The sequence below is a fragment of the Cherax quadricarinatus genome, chromosome 55 (genome assembly GCF_038502225.1).
Source record: "Cherax quadricarinatus isolate ZL_2023a chromosome 55, ASM3850222v1, whole genome shotgun sequence".
NCBI classification, from domain to species: domain Eukaryota; kingdom Metazoa; phylum Arthropoda; class Malacostraca; order Decapoda; family Parastacidae; genus Cherax; species Cherax quadricarinatus.
In genome coordinates this window covers 1,424,098-1,438,776 of record NC_091346.1, presented here as the reverse complement: position 1 = coordinate 1,438,776, position 14,679 = coordinate 1,424,098, and positions in this window count along the sequence as shown.

Here is a 14,679-nt window from a genome sequence, read left to right as displayed (position 1 = left end):
AGTAATTATGAAAGAAAATGATTACCAAGAAAAAATTAATAATCTCTTAGATGATACTGAAACCTATTCTAAACTTAGAAAGAATCCCTTAGAAACCGTTAACAGCAATTTCAATAAAACAATAAAACTTCTACTAAAAGGCAAAGATGAATTAATTAAACAATTTACTTCCACTAATCCATCTTTACCTTACATGTATGGACTAATAAAAACACACAAACCAGGTAATCCAATCAGACCAATTATTAGCTCCATAGGATCAATTTCGTATAAATTATCCAAATGGCTTGTTGACATTTTGAGCCATATTGTTGGTAAAATTTCAAACTTCAATGTTAAAAACAACTTAGATTTAGTTGATAAATTAAGCTCCTTGACTGACTTAAATGATTTTAAAATGGTTAGTTTTGATGTTACTTCCTTGTTTACGAAAGTTCCTGTTGATGATTTATTAAGTTTCTTATCTGAAGAACTCGTTAATTATGATTTACCATTACCAGTTCCTACTATCATTAAACTTATTAAACTTTGCATTGTTGATGCAAAATTTGTATTTAATAAATTTTACACTCAGAAATTTGATATGGCAATGGGGAATCCTCTTTCACCTGTTCTTAGTAATCTATACATGGAATTTTTTTAAACAAGATTGCTTAACACAATCCTCCCTAAGAGAGCAAAATGGTTCATAAATGTCGATGATATTTTATGTCTTATGCCCAAGAATGTAGATATACACCATTTCCTTGGCAAATTAAATAGCTTAGCCCATTCTATAAACTTTGCTGTTGAGTTTGAGGAAAATCACTCACTGCCTTTTCTAGATGTTTTAATTATTAAGAGTAATAATGAATTCAAATTTAAAATTTACAGAAAACCTACAAATAACTGTTCCTATGTACACTATCATTCTTCCCATCGAGATAAAGTTAAACTGTCTGTTTTCTCATCAGTGTTTTTGAGAGCTTTACGAATTTGTAGTCCTGAGTTCATAGATGAAGAAATATCCAAAATTTATGAAATAGCCAATGATCTGAAATACCCGAGGAATGTAATTGATAAATCATTTAAAATTGCAAGAAATACTTTTTACAACCCAAAAAGGGACAACCAACCTTATTCAACTAAAAATATGTTGGTTCTCCCTTACCATGAAAACTTGGTTGATATGCCTTAAGACTTTTAATATTAAAGTTGTATTTAAAAATCTTGATACAGTAAAAAAAAAACTTTTGATAAAGAATTCCCCCCAAAATGCTGACGGATGTGTCTAAGATTCCTTGTAAAATTTGCGATAAAGTTTATTACGGTCAAACTGGTAAAAGTCTCGAACTTAGATTAAAACAACATAAATATAGCATTAGAACTGGACAAGATTCCAATGCTCTATTTATTCATGTGAGAGACTTCAACCATCCAATTGATTTTCAAAAAGTTGAGAAAGTTGTATCAAGCAAGTCCATGGTCGACAGAAATATAATTGAATCTTGTTTCATAAAAAGCAGTTTTGAAAATATGAATATTTCCTTAGGTTTGTATAAATTAGATTAATTTATAATTAATAAAATTTGGTTCGAGTTTAATAATACATTGGACAAATAATAAACCTTATTTCTTTGGTAGAATGATTTGTTGGTGGGTTGTCGTGAGGACCTGTCTAGTTGGACCAGCGGACCTACTGCAGTGTTCCTCTTTTCTTATGAGTCCGATATTGTCTCGCGTCAGGTGTTTCTTTGTTGTGGGAGTTGACTGTGACGTGTGGTCAAAGCCCTTTTTATTGCCTTCCATTGATGCATTACTTTCACAGTTCCTTGACAATGTGAGTAGTCACGAAAGCGCTTGGAATTTCACTACTCTTTCATAGTGGTTGTTTTGCATAATTTAAAATCACCTGTTTACTGTCATCTTATTGCATATATGTATATATATATATATATATATATACATACATACATATACATATATATACATATATACATATATATATTTATATATATATTCTTTCTTTCTTTCAACACATCGGCCGTATCCCACCAAGGCAGGGTGGCCCAAAAGGAAAAACGAAAGTTTCTCCTTTTACATTTAGTAATATATACAGCAGAAGGGGTTACTAGCCCCTTGCTCCCGGCATTTTAGTCGCCTCTTACAACACGCATGGCTTACGGAGGAAGAATTCTGTTCCACTTCCCCATGGAGATAAGAGGAAATAAACAAGAACAAGAACTAGAAAGAAAATAGAAGAAAACCCAGAGGGGTGTGTATATATATGCTTGTACATGTATGTGTAGTGTGACCTAAGTGTAAGTAGAAGTAGCAAGACATGCCTGTAATCTTGCATATTTATGAGACAGACAAAAGACATCAGCAATCCTACCATCATGTAAAACAATCACAGGCTTCGTTTTACACTCACTTGGCAGGACGGTAGTACCTCCCTGGGTGGTTGCTGTCTACCAACCTACTACATAGATTATATAGATAGATCTTTATATATATATATATATTTATCTATATATATATATTTATTTCTATATATATATATATATATATATATATATATATATATATATATATGACAGGGTGGATAGGGGGGCAATGTGGCAGATGTTGCAAGTGTATGGTGTAGGAGGTAGGTTACTGAAAGCAGTGAAGAGTTTTTACGAGGATAGTGAGGCTCAAGTTAGAGTATGTAGAAAAGAGGGAAATTTTTTCCCAGTAAAAGTAGGCCTTAGACAAGGATGTGTGATGTCACCATGGTTGTTTAATATATTTATAGATGGGGTTGTAAGAGAAGTAAATGCGAGGGTCTTGGCAAGAGGCGTGGAGTTAAAAGATAAAGAATCACACACAGGGTGGGAGTTGTCACAGCTGCTCTTTGCTGATGACACTGTGCTCTTGGGAGATTCTGAAGAGAAGCTGCAGAGATTGGTGGATGAATTTGGTAGGGTGTGCAAAAGAAGAAAATTAAAGGTGAATACAGGAAAGAGTAAGGTTATGAGGATAACAAAAAGATTAGGTGATGAAAGATTGAATATCAGATTGGAGGGAGAGAGTATGGAGGAGGTGAACGTATTCAGATATTTGGGAGTGGACGTGTCAGCGGATGGGTCTATGAAAGATGAGGTGAATCATAGAATTGATGAGGGAAAAAGAGTGAGTGGTGCACTTAGGAGTCTGTGGAGACAGAGAACTTTGTCCTTGGAGGCAAAGAGGGGAATGTATGAGAGTATAGTTTTACCAACGCTCTTATATGGGTGTGAAGCATGGGTGATGAATGTTGCAGCGAGGAGAAGGCTGGAGGCAGTGGAGATGTCATGTCTGAGGGCAATGTGTGGTGTGAATATAATGCAGAGAATTCGTAGTTTGGAAGTTAGGAGGAGGTGCGGGATTACCAAAACTGTTGTCCAGAGGGCTGAGGAAGGGTTGTTGAGGTGGTTCGGACATGTAGAGAGAATGGAGCGAAACAGAATAACTTCAAGAGTGTATCAGTCTGTAGTGGAAGGAAGGCGGGGTAGGGGTCGGCCTAGGAAGGGTTGGAGGGAGGGGGTAAAGGAGGATTTGTGTGCGAGGGGCTTGGACTTCCAGCAGGCATGCGTGAGCGTGTTTGATAGGAGTGAATGGAGACAAATGGTTTTTAATACTTGACGTGCTGTTGGAGTGTGAGCAAAGTAACATTTATGAAGGGATTCAGGGAAACCGGCAGGCCGGACTTGAGTCCTGGAGATGGGAAGTACAGTGCCTGCACTCTGAAGGAGGGGTGTTAATGTTGCAGTTTAAAAACTGTAGTGTAAAGCACCCTTCTGGCAAGACAGTGATGGAGTGAATGATGGTGAAAGTTTTTCTTTTTCGGGCCACCCTGCCTTGGTGGGAATCGGCCAGTGTGATAATAAAAAATAAATTATATATATATATATATATATATATATATATATATATATATATATATATATATATACAAGTCGGCCGTCTCCACACATACGAGGTGCTCTCAGACAGTTCCTGGATTGCCGCGAAAAAAATATATATATGGAAGTACTTTGTTTGGGAGGCTATACACTGATCCCAGCGTCTATGACACTAAACATCTCTGGGACTCGTCTTTCTTAACGGAGTTTAGTGTAGCCTGTGATTCTGCTTGAATCTTTTTCACGTCGTAAAAAAAAAAACACCGCTCCTTGAGTCATTTTTATTTTTAATATCAAAAAGATGTCACAGGGAGCTAGATCTGAGGGGTAGGGAGGGTAGTGACGACCGCCATGTTTTGGGCCATACAAGGATAGTCTTCATCGTCTTAAGTCAGCAGCAGAGCACAAATTTCGCAGCCACTCACCTCGTGTTCAAATTTTCAGTCAAAATGCTTTGACACAATCCATACAAAATTTCTCACAGCATTTACAATGTTCTGGAGAGACTGACAACGATCTTCCTGAATAACCTTCCTCACTTTTCGATATTGTCTGCTTTTGATTCTGATGAGTGACCAGAGCGTTCACCAGCAAAACACTGTCTGACCTATTGCTTCACTGCTAATTGCTTGCTTGAGCATTTTGCGAGCCGTTTGCATAGCTTGAAAAAGGTCACACACACACACACACACACACACACACACACACACACACACACACACACACAAGGGAAGATGAACCAGCAAGACTGGACCTTGTGTTCACCCTGAGTAGCTCAGACATCGAGGACATCACAAATGAAAGGCCCCTTAGAGCTAGTGACCAAGTGGTTCTGAGCTTTGAATACATCGTAGAGCTACAAATGGAGAGAGCAACAGGAGTAGAGAGAGAAAAGCCAAAGTATAAAAGGGGGGACTGCACAGGTATGAGGACCTTCCTGCAAGAGGTTCAGTGGGAAAGATGGTAGGAAAGTCAGTAAATGAAATGATGAACTATGTAGCAACAAAATGCAAGGAGGCAGAGGAAAGGTTTGTTCCCAAGGGTAACAGAAATAATGGGAAGACTAGAATGAGCCCTTGGTTTACCCGAAGGTGTAGGAAGGCAAAACCTAAGTGTGCTAGAGAATGGAAAAAATACAGAAAGCAAAGGACCCAGAAAAACAGACAGATTAGTCTATGAGCCAGAAAAGACTATGCACAGATAAGGAGGGAGGTCCAGCGGCAATACGAAAACGACATAGCATCGAAAGTCAAGTCTCACCCAAAACTGCTTTACAGCCACATCAGGAGGAAGACAACAGTAAAGGACCAGGTAATCAAGCTGAGGAAAGAAGCTGGGGAGCTCACAAGAAACGACCAAGAAGTGTGCGAGGAGCTCAACACGAAATTTCAGGAAGTATTTACAGTGGAGGCAAAAGGGACACTGGAAAGATAAAACAGAGAGGTACACCAACAAGGGATAAACCAATGAGTGTTGGATGAAATACACACAACCGAGGAGGAGGTGAAGAAGCTTCTAAGTGACCTTGATACCCCAAAGGCAGTGGGACCGGACATCTCTCTGTGGAGCCTTAGAGATAGAGAAGAGACATTGAGTGCCACTAACCACAATCTTCAACACATTCCATGAAACTGGGCAACTAACAGAGGTATGGAAGACGGCAAATGTGATCCCCATCTTTAAGGAGACAGAAACGAAGCACTAAACTATAGACCAGTGTCACTGACGTGCATAGTATGCAAAATCATGGAGAAGATTATCAGGAGAGTGGTGGAGCACCTGGAATGGAACAGGGTTATAAACGACAGCCAGCATGGATTCATGGAAGGCAAATTCTGTGTCACAAACCTACTGGAGTTTTATGACAAGGTAACTGAATTAAGACACGAGAGGGAGGGGTGGGTCGATTGCATTTTCTTGGACTGCAAGAAGGTCTTCGACACAGTTATTCACAAGAGATTAGTGCAGAAGCTAGAGGATCAGGCACGTATAACAGGAAGGGCACTGCAATGGATCAGAGAATACCTGACAGGGAGGCAACAGCGAGTCATGCTACATGAGGTATCACAGTGGGCGCCTGTGACGAGCAGAATCCCACAGGGGTCAGTCCTAGGACTAGTGCTATTCTTGGTATATGTGAATGACATGACGGAAGTGTCCTTATTTGCAGATGACATGAAGTTAGTGAAGATAATTAAATCAGATGCGGACCAGACAGGTCTACAAAGAGACCTGGACAGGCTGGACGCGCGGACCAGCAACTGGCTCCTAGAATTTAACCCTGCCAAATCCAAAGTCATGATCGGGGAAGGGCAAAGAAGACCGCAGACAGAGTATAGGCTAGGCGGCCAAAGACTGCAAACCTCACTCAAGGAGAAAGATCTGGGGGCGAGTATAACACCGAGCACGTCGCCGGAAGCCCACATTAACCGTCATATGGGCGCCTGGCAAACCTGAGAATAACGTTCCGATACCTCAGTAAAGAATCGTTCAAGATTCTATACACTGTATACGTCAGGCCCATACTGGAGTACGCAGCACCAGTTTGGAACCCACACCCGGTCAAGCACGTCAAGAAATTAGATAAAAGTGCAATGGTTTTCAATAAGACTGGTTCCAGAGCTAAGGAGAATGTCCTACGAAGGAAGATTAAGGAAAATCGGTCTGACGACACTGGAGGACAGGAGGGTCAGGGGTGACATGATAACGACATACAAAATACTGCGTGGAATAGATAAGGTGGACAGAGACAGGATGTTCCAGAGATGGGACACACAAACAAGGGGTCACAATTGGAAGTTGAAGACTCAGATGAGCCAAAGTGATGTTAGGAAGTATTTCTTTAGCCACAGAGTTGTTAGGAAGTGGAATAGTCTGGCAAGTGATGTAGTGGAGGCAGGAACCACACACAGTTTTAAGACGAGGTATGATACAGCTCATGGAGCAGGGATAAGGAGGACCCAGTAGCGGTCAGTGAAGAGATGAGGCCAGGAACCGAGTCTGGACCCCTGCAACCACCATTAGGCGAGTACACACACACACACACACACACACACACACACACTTCCTTAATTTAGATTCCATTCTGTTGCACAGAAAAATCGCAGCAATGCGCTAACACGACAAAAAAACGCCTGTCTAATCTCAACAGAATGACCGACCGCACTGAAACTTGCCACACTCCTTCACCAAGGAGTGTACTGCACAGGCTGATCTGTACCACCGCCACACTTCACCCAGGAAGCGAGCGAAAATTAAGAGTCCGGGAGCTTTTTGATAGCACCTCGTACATATATATACGTATTAGATAATTCAATCATGATTCTTGCAATTGTAATAACAGGATTGCAAACGAGTCACGGCCAGTGGCTTACGCACTGGCCTGGAATTTTACGACTTGCTTGCCATGGGTTCTAACCCCACCCCTACCGTGGTTAATTCAATCATGTTTTCCTTGATTTTCTCCCCCCCCCCTCTTCCTTCATTTTCTTTCTTTTTATAAAAAACACATCAGAAATTGCCTCTCTATTATAGATAATTATTTACGTACACAGATGAGTACTTCACATTTATGTACATTTAAACACACACATATACACTCATGTATATGCACACACATACCGCAATATGTATTTGTATACAACTGGGGCATCACCAGACAGCTGATGAGTACTGCCAAATTTATGGCAAATAATGATGACATCCTCAAGTACCCAAAAGTAGATGAAGTATTCTCAAAGTTTCAACCCACTTCAATAGGCATAGTCACGAAGTACTGGATACTCAACTACGTTTATAATGGTAAAGCATATGTGCCTTCTCTCTTTTTTTCAGAGCTTACAGGCAGCATAAACAGATGGGGCGCTCATCTGTGGTTGCATGCATCTGCCACTGGTGACGATATTTCAACTTGGCAGTCACCGTGTCGCATAATTTAGTGGACGTTTTATGCTGCCCATCTTACAGGTCTCTGGGTATCTGTTTTCTTATCTACCAGAGTTGGTAGCCTTCAGCAGGATGGATTTAATAGAGGGATGGCCAGTTGCATGTCAACCTCTGGTCTGTCCTAGACCTAGCTTCTTCATTAGTCTCGTCATGGTAGCTGATTCCTATGTGGGAAGGTATCCAGACAACTGAAATACGAAAGCCCTTGAGTACTTTTCATATTTTTAATGTATATCATGATGTTTCTACTTAACTAAGTAGCTTCTGGTAGTGATGAACTGATCCAGTTATTCAATCTGATACTACTAGTTTTTATACATATGTTATATATGTGTATATAGCATGCTGCTACAGTTCGGAAGGGGTGTGTGTGTCCCTGGCGCCCTCCACCTCCTCCTCCACCACCACTAACACTCAAAGTTCACCGTATTTATCATGGAAGGGGTATTCCTGCCTCCCCCTCCACTACCACTAACAAACACTCTTTGTAAGCACTGAGTGTATCATGGAAGAGAGGAAGGGGGTGTCCCAGCCACCCCCCTCCCATCCACAACTAACTACACTCCATAAGTACTGCGTGTTTATCCTAGTTAAGAATAGCATCAAGAGGGTGGGGTGAGAAGGTGGGGGGTCCCAGGTTACATGAAGATAAGTGCCAGGAAGCACCCAGGGTATACACGCCCAGACGTATATTTCTCAGTGTATATACAATTCAGAGTCAATTTTAATCTCCGTTTCGGTAACTGAAGTATTCTTGGAGTTAATACACAGGTGAAATGCGATTTTAATTACCCATTTGCAGGCGATAGGTTTTCGTTAAACCTAATTAACTAATCAATCACCATCCACACTTCAACCTCTACTAGCTGTGAACATCAAGAGTGTCTTAATCTGTAGTTTACTCTTACGGGTTAAGACAATCTTACTCTCTTACCTGAGATAATCATATTTCCTAAAATCATCTAACCAGGATGGTCAAATTTCACAATCAGAAAATACAGAGGGAACAATAGGCCAATGCCAGCATAGTTGAACAGCAACTGCATGTGTACGAGCATCTTAGAACGTGATGTGATGTTAGCTGTTTTGGGGTCGCTGCCCCCGTGGCCCTGTCCCCTGTTCCGGTTTAGGTCTTCCGGTCGCTGGCATGACTTTAAATTAGAGACATGTGCAACACTTGGGCACCTTTACTAAGGAAACGTCTCGCCACACAGTGACTTCATCAGTCCTATACAAAGAAGAACGGCGAAGATCAGGAGTAGTTTGAGGTGATCAGTCCCTTAACCTAACCTAGAATCGATGTAATCAGTTCATCAAACTTGAAAATACAGGACTGATGAAGCCAATGTGTGGCGAAACGTTTCCTCAATAAAGATTCCCAAGTGTTGCACATGTCTAAATTAACGTTACAACACCCAGCTGTGTTACCTAGCGTTACAACACCCAGCTGTGCCACCTAGCGTTACATCAACACCCAGCTGTCACCCCTAGCGTTACATCAACACCCAGCTGTGTCACATAGCGTTCCATCAACACCCAGCTGTGTCACATAGCGTTCCATCAACACCCAGCTGTGTCACATAGCGTTCCATCAACACCCAGCTGTGTCACCTACTGTTTCAACACCCAGCTGTGTCACCTAATGTTTTATCAACACTCAGCTGTGTCAGGTAGTGTTCCATCAACACTCAGCTGTGTCAGGTAGTGTTCCATCAACACCCAGCTGTGTCACCCAGTGTCCCATCAACACCCAGCTGTGTCACCCAGCGTTACATCACGCAGCTGTATCACCTAGTGTTATATCACCCAGCTGTGTCACCCAGTTTCACATCACCCAGCTGTGTTACCTAGTGCTACATCAACACGCAGCTGTGTTACCTAGTGCTACATCACCTAGCTGTGTTACCTAGTGCTACATCACCTAGCTGTGTTACCTAGTGCTACATCACCCAGCTGTGTTACCCAGTGCTACATCACCCAGCTGTGTTACCTAGTGCTACATCACCCAGCTGTGTTACCTAGTGCTACATCACCCAGCTGTGTCACCTAGTGCTACATCACCCAGCTGTGTTACCTAGTGCTACATCAACACCCAGCTGTGTCACCTAGTGCTACATCACCCAGCTGTGTCACCTAGTGCTACATCACCCAGCTGTGTCACCTAGTGCTACATCACCCAGCTTTATCACCTAGTGCTACATCACCCAGCTGTGTCACCTAGTGCTACATCAACACCCAGCTGTGTCACCTAGTGCTACATCAACACCCAGCTGTGTCACCCAGTGTCACATCATCCAGCTGTGTCACCTAGTGCTACATCAACACCCAGCTGCGTCACCTAGTGCTACATCAACACCCAGCTGTGTCACCTAGTGCTACATCAACACCCAGCTGCGTCACCTAGTGCTACATCAACACCCAGCTGCGTCACCTAGTGCTACATCAACACCCAGCTGTGTCACCTAGTGCTACATCAACACCCAGCTGTGTCACCTAGTGCTACATCAACACCCAGCTGTGTCACCTAGTGCTACATCAACACCCAGCTGTGTCATCAACTCAGCAACTTCAAGGATTAACCGCTAGTGTGGTGGTGACTGGGAGGTTGGCAGGGCCCACTATGGTTTCCTGATAACTTATCTTCATGATAAGCTGGTACGTAGGTGACTGGGAGGTGGGTGTGACTGGGAGGTGGGTGTGTCAATCCATGGTTCCTGATAATCCCATAATAACCTGCACTCAGGTGACTGGGTATAATTTTAATTTTATACTGAGAGGTGTAGAATATTTCTGTAAAAGTATGACATATCATGTGATGTAATATTTCTGTGTTGGTTGAATACCCAGCATGGCCAGGAGTGGCTTAGCTACTCAGTATTTTTATCTTACCGAAAAAAATATAGCAACCACCACCCTCCCAGCTGTTACTATTACTATCCTAACCATCACTACCACTATCACAACCACCATTACTATCATAATCACCGCTATCACTATCAATATCACAACCACTATTACTATCACAACCACCCCTACCACTATTGCAACCTACACTGGGAGGATGGCAGAGCAGTAACTACTGGCGTCTAACCTTCCTTACTAGCCAGGCTTCCTTGACCAAATCTTCCCTCTCCTCTTTTCCCCCAGCAACAGTGTCAGTGTTGCAGGTGTGGTGTTGCAGGTGTGCCCCCAGCTTGGCACTGGTGTGTACACTCTACTCTCCTACCTGGGTGAAGAAGGGGAGGGTGTGAGTGTGGTTTTTCTACCAGGCAGCTGTATTTCTCTGCGCCATTCGCACCCAGTAAACACCCACCCCCTCCCTCAGTAATTACCATACCTGCCTTCACTCCGGCACCCCTCCTTCACTCCCTTCGTCTTGTTTCCCCTCCACCATCCGCAGGTTTTACCTCTGACCAATTTCAGAGCTTTCCTACTTCCGAAAGCTGACCTGTGGAGAGGATTCCCTGATGATCACCTAAACAAGCCAACATTGACACCAGTCTGGTTGAAGATGCACCTTCCGTAGGAAGCTCTCATATTTACTCTTGAAGACAGCCATTTGTGCTTACAATATTTCTATACTGCTGGTAGCATGTTGAGTCTTGGTCCACTGATGTTGACACAATGTTATCCGACTCTCCCAATTACGGCATTGCTTTGAACTGGGTTTATTCTACACTTCCTCCTGTCTCTCTCCAATAAATTATTTTTTTTTATGTATAAATTAGATGTTGCAGCACGAGACCCACACGTGAGCTTCATCCTGCCGCTGACAAGAGTTTCTTATAATCATATTTAAAAACTGTGAGACCTCTCTCTTCTTTTTTGTCTCTGTTCTTGAGATATATTCCAAGAGCTGTGATGTGGTCCCAGTGTTTTACTGTCTCTGAGAGGAGTAAATGATCACTGTCACTTCTAGTTTGTAGGTCGTCTCGAGGACAGAAGAGAAATTCTAAATGGGAACACAAGTACTTAGAGGAATACCACCAATGGCCTGGCATACGTACCTTGAAGAGTTCCAATAACCCATTCTGTTATTTTCCGTACTGGCTCCAATGACTCTGCTGTGTTCTTTAAATGTATGACTGAGTTTTGTTGCCAGTACACGTGTTCAGCAACCTCCCCTCCCCCACCCTCCCTATGGAAGCAGCTGGCATTTATCACCATTGAACATAATTTCTGATGGTCAATGAAAGTTTTGGGTATGTGATTCTACGTTTCAAAGTATTTCTACTTACCAACCTACTGATGTCTCAGGGGTCATCGCCCTCGCACTATCCATATTTTTCACATCGTATGCATAGCTGACATGCTATAGCTTGTGGTTTTCTCTATGACTACTGAGATTATGAGGAACAGTAAAGGTGCCAGGCAGTGACCTTGTGGATCTCTCTACCTCAGAACTTTAGTCCCTAATACCCTGCCTCGTGAACATTTTACGATGTTTTACCTTGTCTGTTCTTTAGAATTTCATACATACCCTCCTAATCTTAATTTTATCCTCACTGTAAACCTATTGACCTTTCCTAGTTTTTCCACGTGTTTAATCAAGCGAGGTGTTCACATTACGGCTGCATACTATACACTTTTCACACTTCACGCACAAACAGCGTCCTGAAGATTTCTGTCGCGTTTCCCCGATTGCTTTTCCGAGATTTGCCAGTCTGACATATGCCACTTAGGCTACACGGTTTAAGTGCATCTCTGGGGATTTACTGGGAGTGCCGGTGACTCCCATATCCTCTCTTTAGACAGGTCACCACGCGGAATAAATAGCGACATAAGCAAGTTTGCGGATGACACCAAAATAGGTCGCCTAATTCATTCTAATGACATCAGAGCACTCCAAGATTTGAATTGACATGCAGTGGTCGGAGAAGTGGCAGATGCAGTTTAATATGGACAAATGCAAAGCTCTGAACATTAGACAAGAAAATAACCATGTCATATATAAAACCAAATAATGTAGATCTTAATATTTTTGACTGCGAAAAGGATTTGGGAGTTCTGGTTAGCAGTGCATTAGTGTTCGCAATAAGGCGAACAGAATCCTTGACTTCATATCAAGAAGCATAAATAGTAGTAGTCCTCAGGCTGTTCTTCATTCCTATATAACTCTGATTAAGCCTCATTTAGATTATGCTGCACAGTTCTGGTCACCGTATTGCAAAGAAGGAATACAAAGTTGATCCCATGTATCAAAAATCTTCCCTATGAGGACAGACTAAGGGCCCTGAATTTGCACTCTAGAAAGGCGTAGAATTAGGGGGGATATGACTGAGGTATATAATTGGAAAACAGGAATAAATAAAAGGAATGTAAATAGCGTGCTAAAAATATCTAGCCTAGACAGGACTCGCAGCAATGGCTTTAAGTTGGAAAAATTCAGATTCAGGAAGGATATAGGAAAGCACTGGTTTGGTAATAGACTTGTGGATGAGTGGAACAAACTCCCGAATACCGTCATAGAAGCTAAGACGTTGTGTAGTTTTAAAAATAGGCTAGATAAATACATGAGTGAGTGTGAGTTGGACCTGCTAATAGGTCTGATGCAGTGTTCCTTCTTTCTTATGTTCTAATGTTCTTATGTCTGAGGCGACTCTGATGAATCACTCACCGCACTCTGTCCGTGTTCACCAAGAATTGCAAGAAACCCCTTTTCACGTGCCTTAAAGTACGGTATGGAGAGGGAGCCTAGACACGGGTGTCATACAGTGTCTAGGCTCCCACTCCATAAAGATGGCAGTAAAGCAGCAATAGCAATAATGCCCAACATCATAAAAATCTTTGAAAGGGTTCTAAGAAGCATGATCGCCAAACAGTTAGATTCCAGGCAATTTCACAACCCAGGACAACATGGTTTTAGAGCAGGCGCTCCTGCCTCTCACAACTACTGGACAACTACGACATGGTCTTGGATGCACTGGAGGACCAACAGAATGCATATGTAGTATACACTGACTTTGCAAAAGCCTTCGACAAGTGCGATCATGGTGTACTAGCGCACAGAATCCGTGTTAAAGGAATAACTGGAAAAGTGGGCAGATGGATCTCCAGTTTTCTAACCACTGGAACTAAGTTTTAGTAAACAGTTAAGTCCGAGGCTGCCAAGGTAAAAAGCTCTATCCCACAAGGCACAGTACTCGCCCCCATCCTGTTCCTCATCCTCATATCAGAGAGATGTAAACCATAGCACCGTGTCTTTTGCAGACGATACTAGAATCTGCACGAGACTGTCATCCACTGAGGACACGGTAAATCTCCAAGTGGATATAAACCAATTTTACCAATGGGCAACTGAAAACAATATGATGTTCAATAAGGGCAAATTTCAATTACTCCATTATGGAAAACTCGAGGAAATAATAGTATGTTACTTTGAAGAACTATTCTTAATCGGTACTTCGTCTCAAATTTGGATGCTAACTCGGCAATTCTCACATTCCTGCATTTGTTCGGGTTGAGCTGTAGCAACCACTTGTCCGAATAAAGTCTCCTTATAGTCTGTCCCACTTTGTATCCTCCTCATATGTTTTACATCGGCAAATAGAGATGAAAAAACTACCCTTAGGATTTTCGTTAAAAACATTCAAAAGTGTCCGAAGTACCGAGGTATCCTTGAGTGGCCTCACTCGTAATGTACGTTCACTCTGATGACCACTGCTCCTCTTGGTTTCCTGTCCTTCAGATATGCCATGATCTATTGGCACTTTGTGAAGATAAATTGTTCAGAAAACCGACAAGTGTCTAATTTATCAACTGGTACTTCCTCTTTTACCCTTGCTTTTGTTCTTGCTTTTGTGATACCATATCAAAAGCCCTAGTGCAA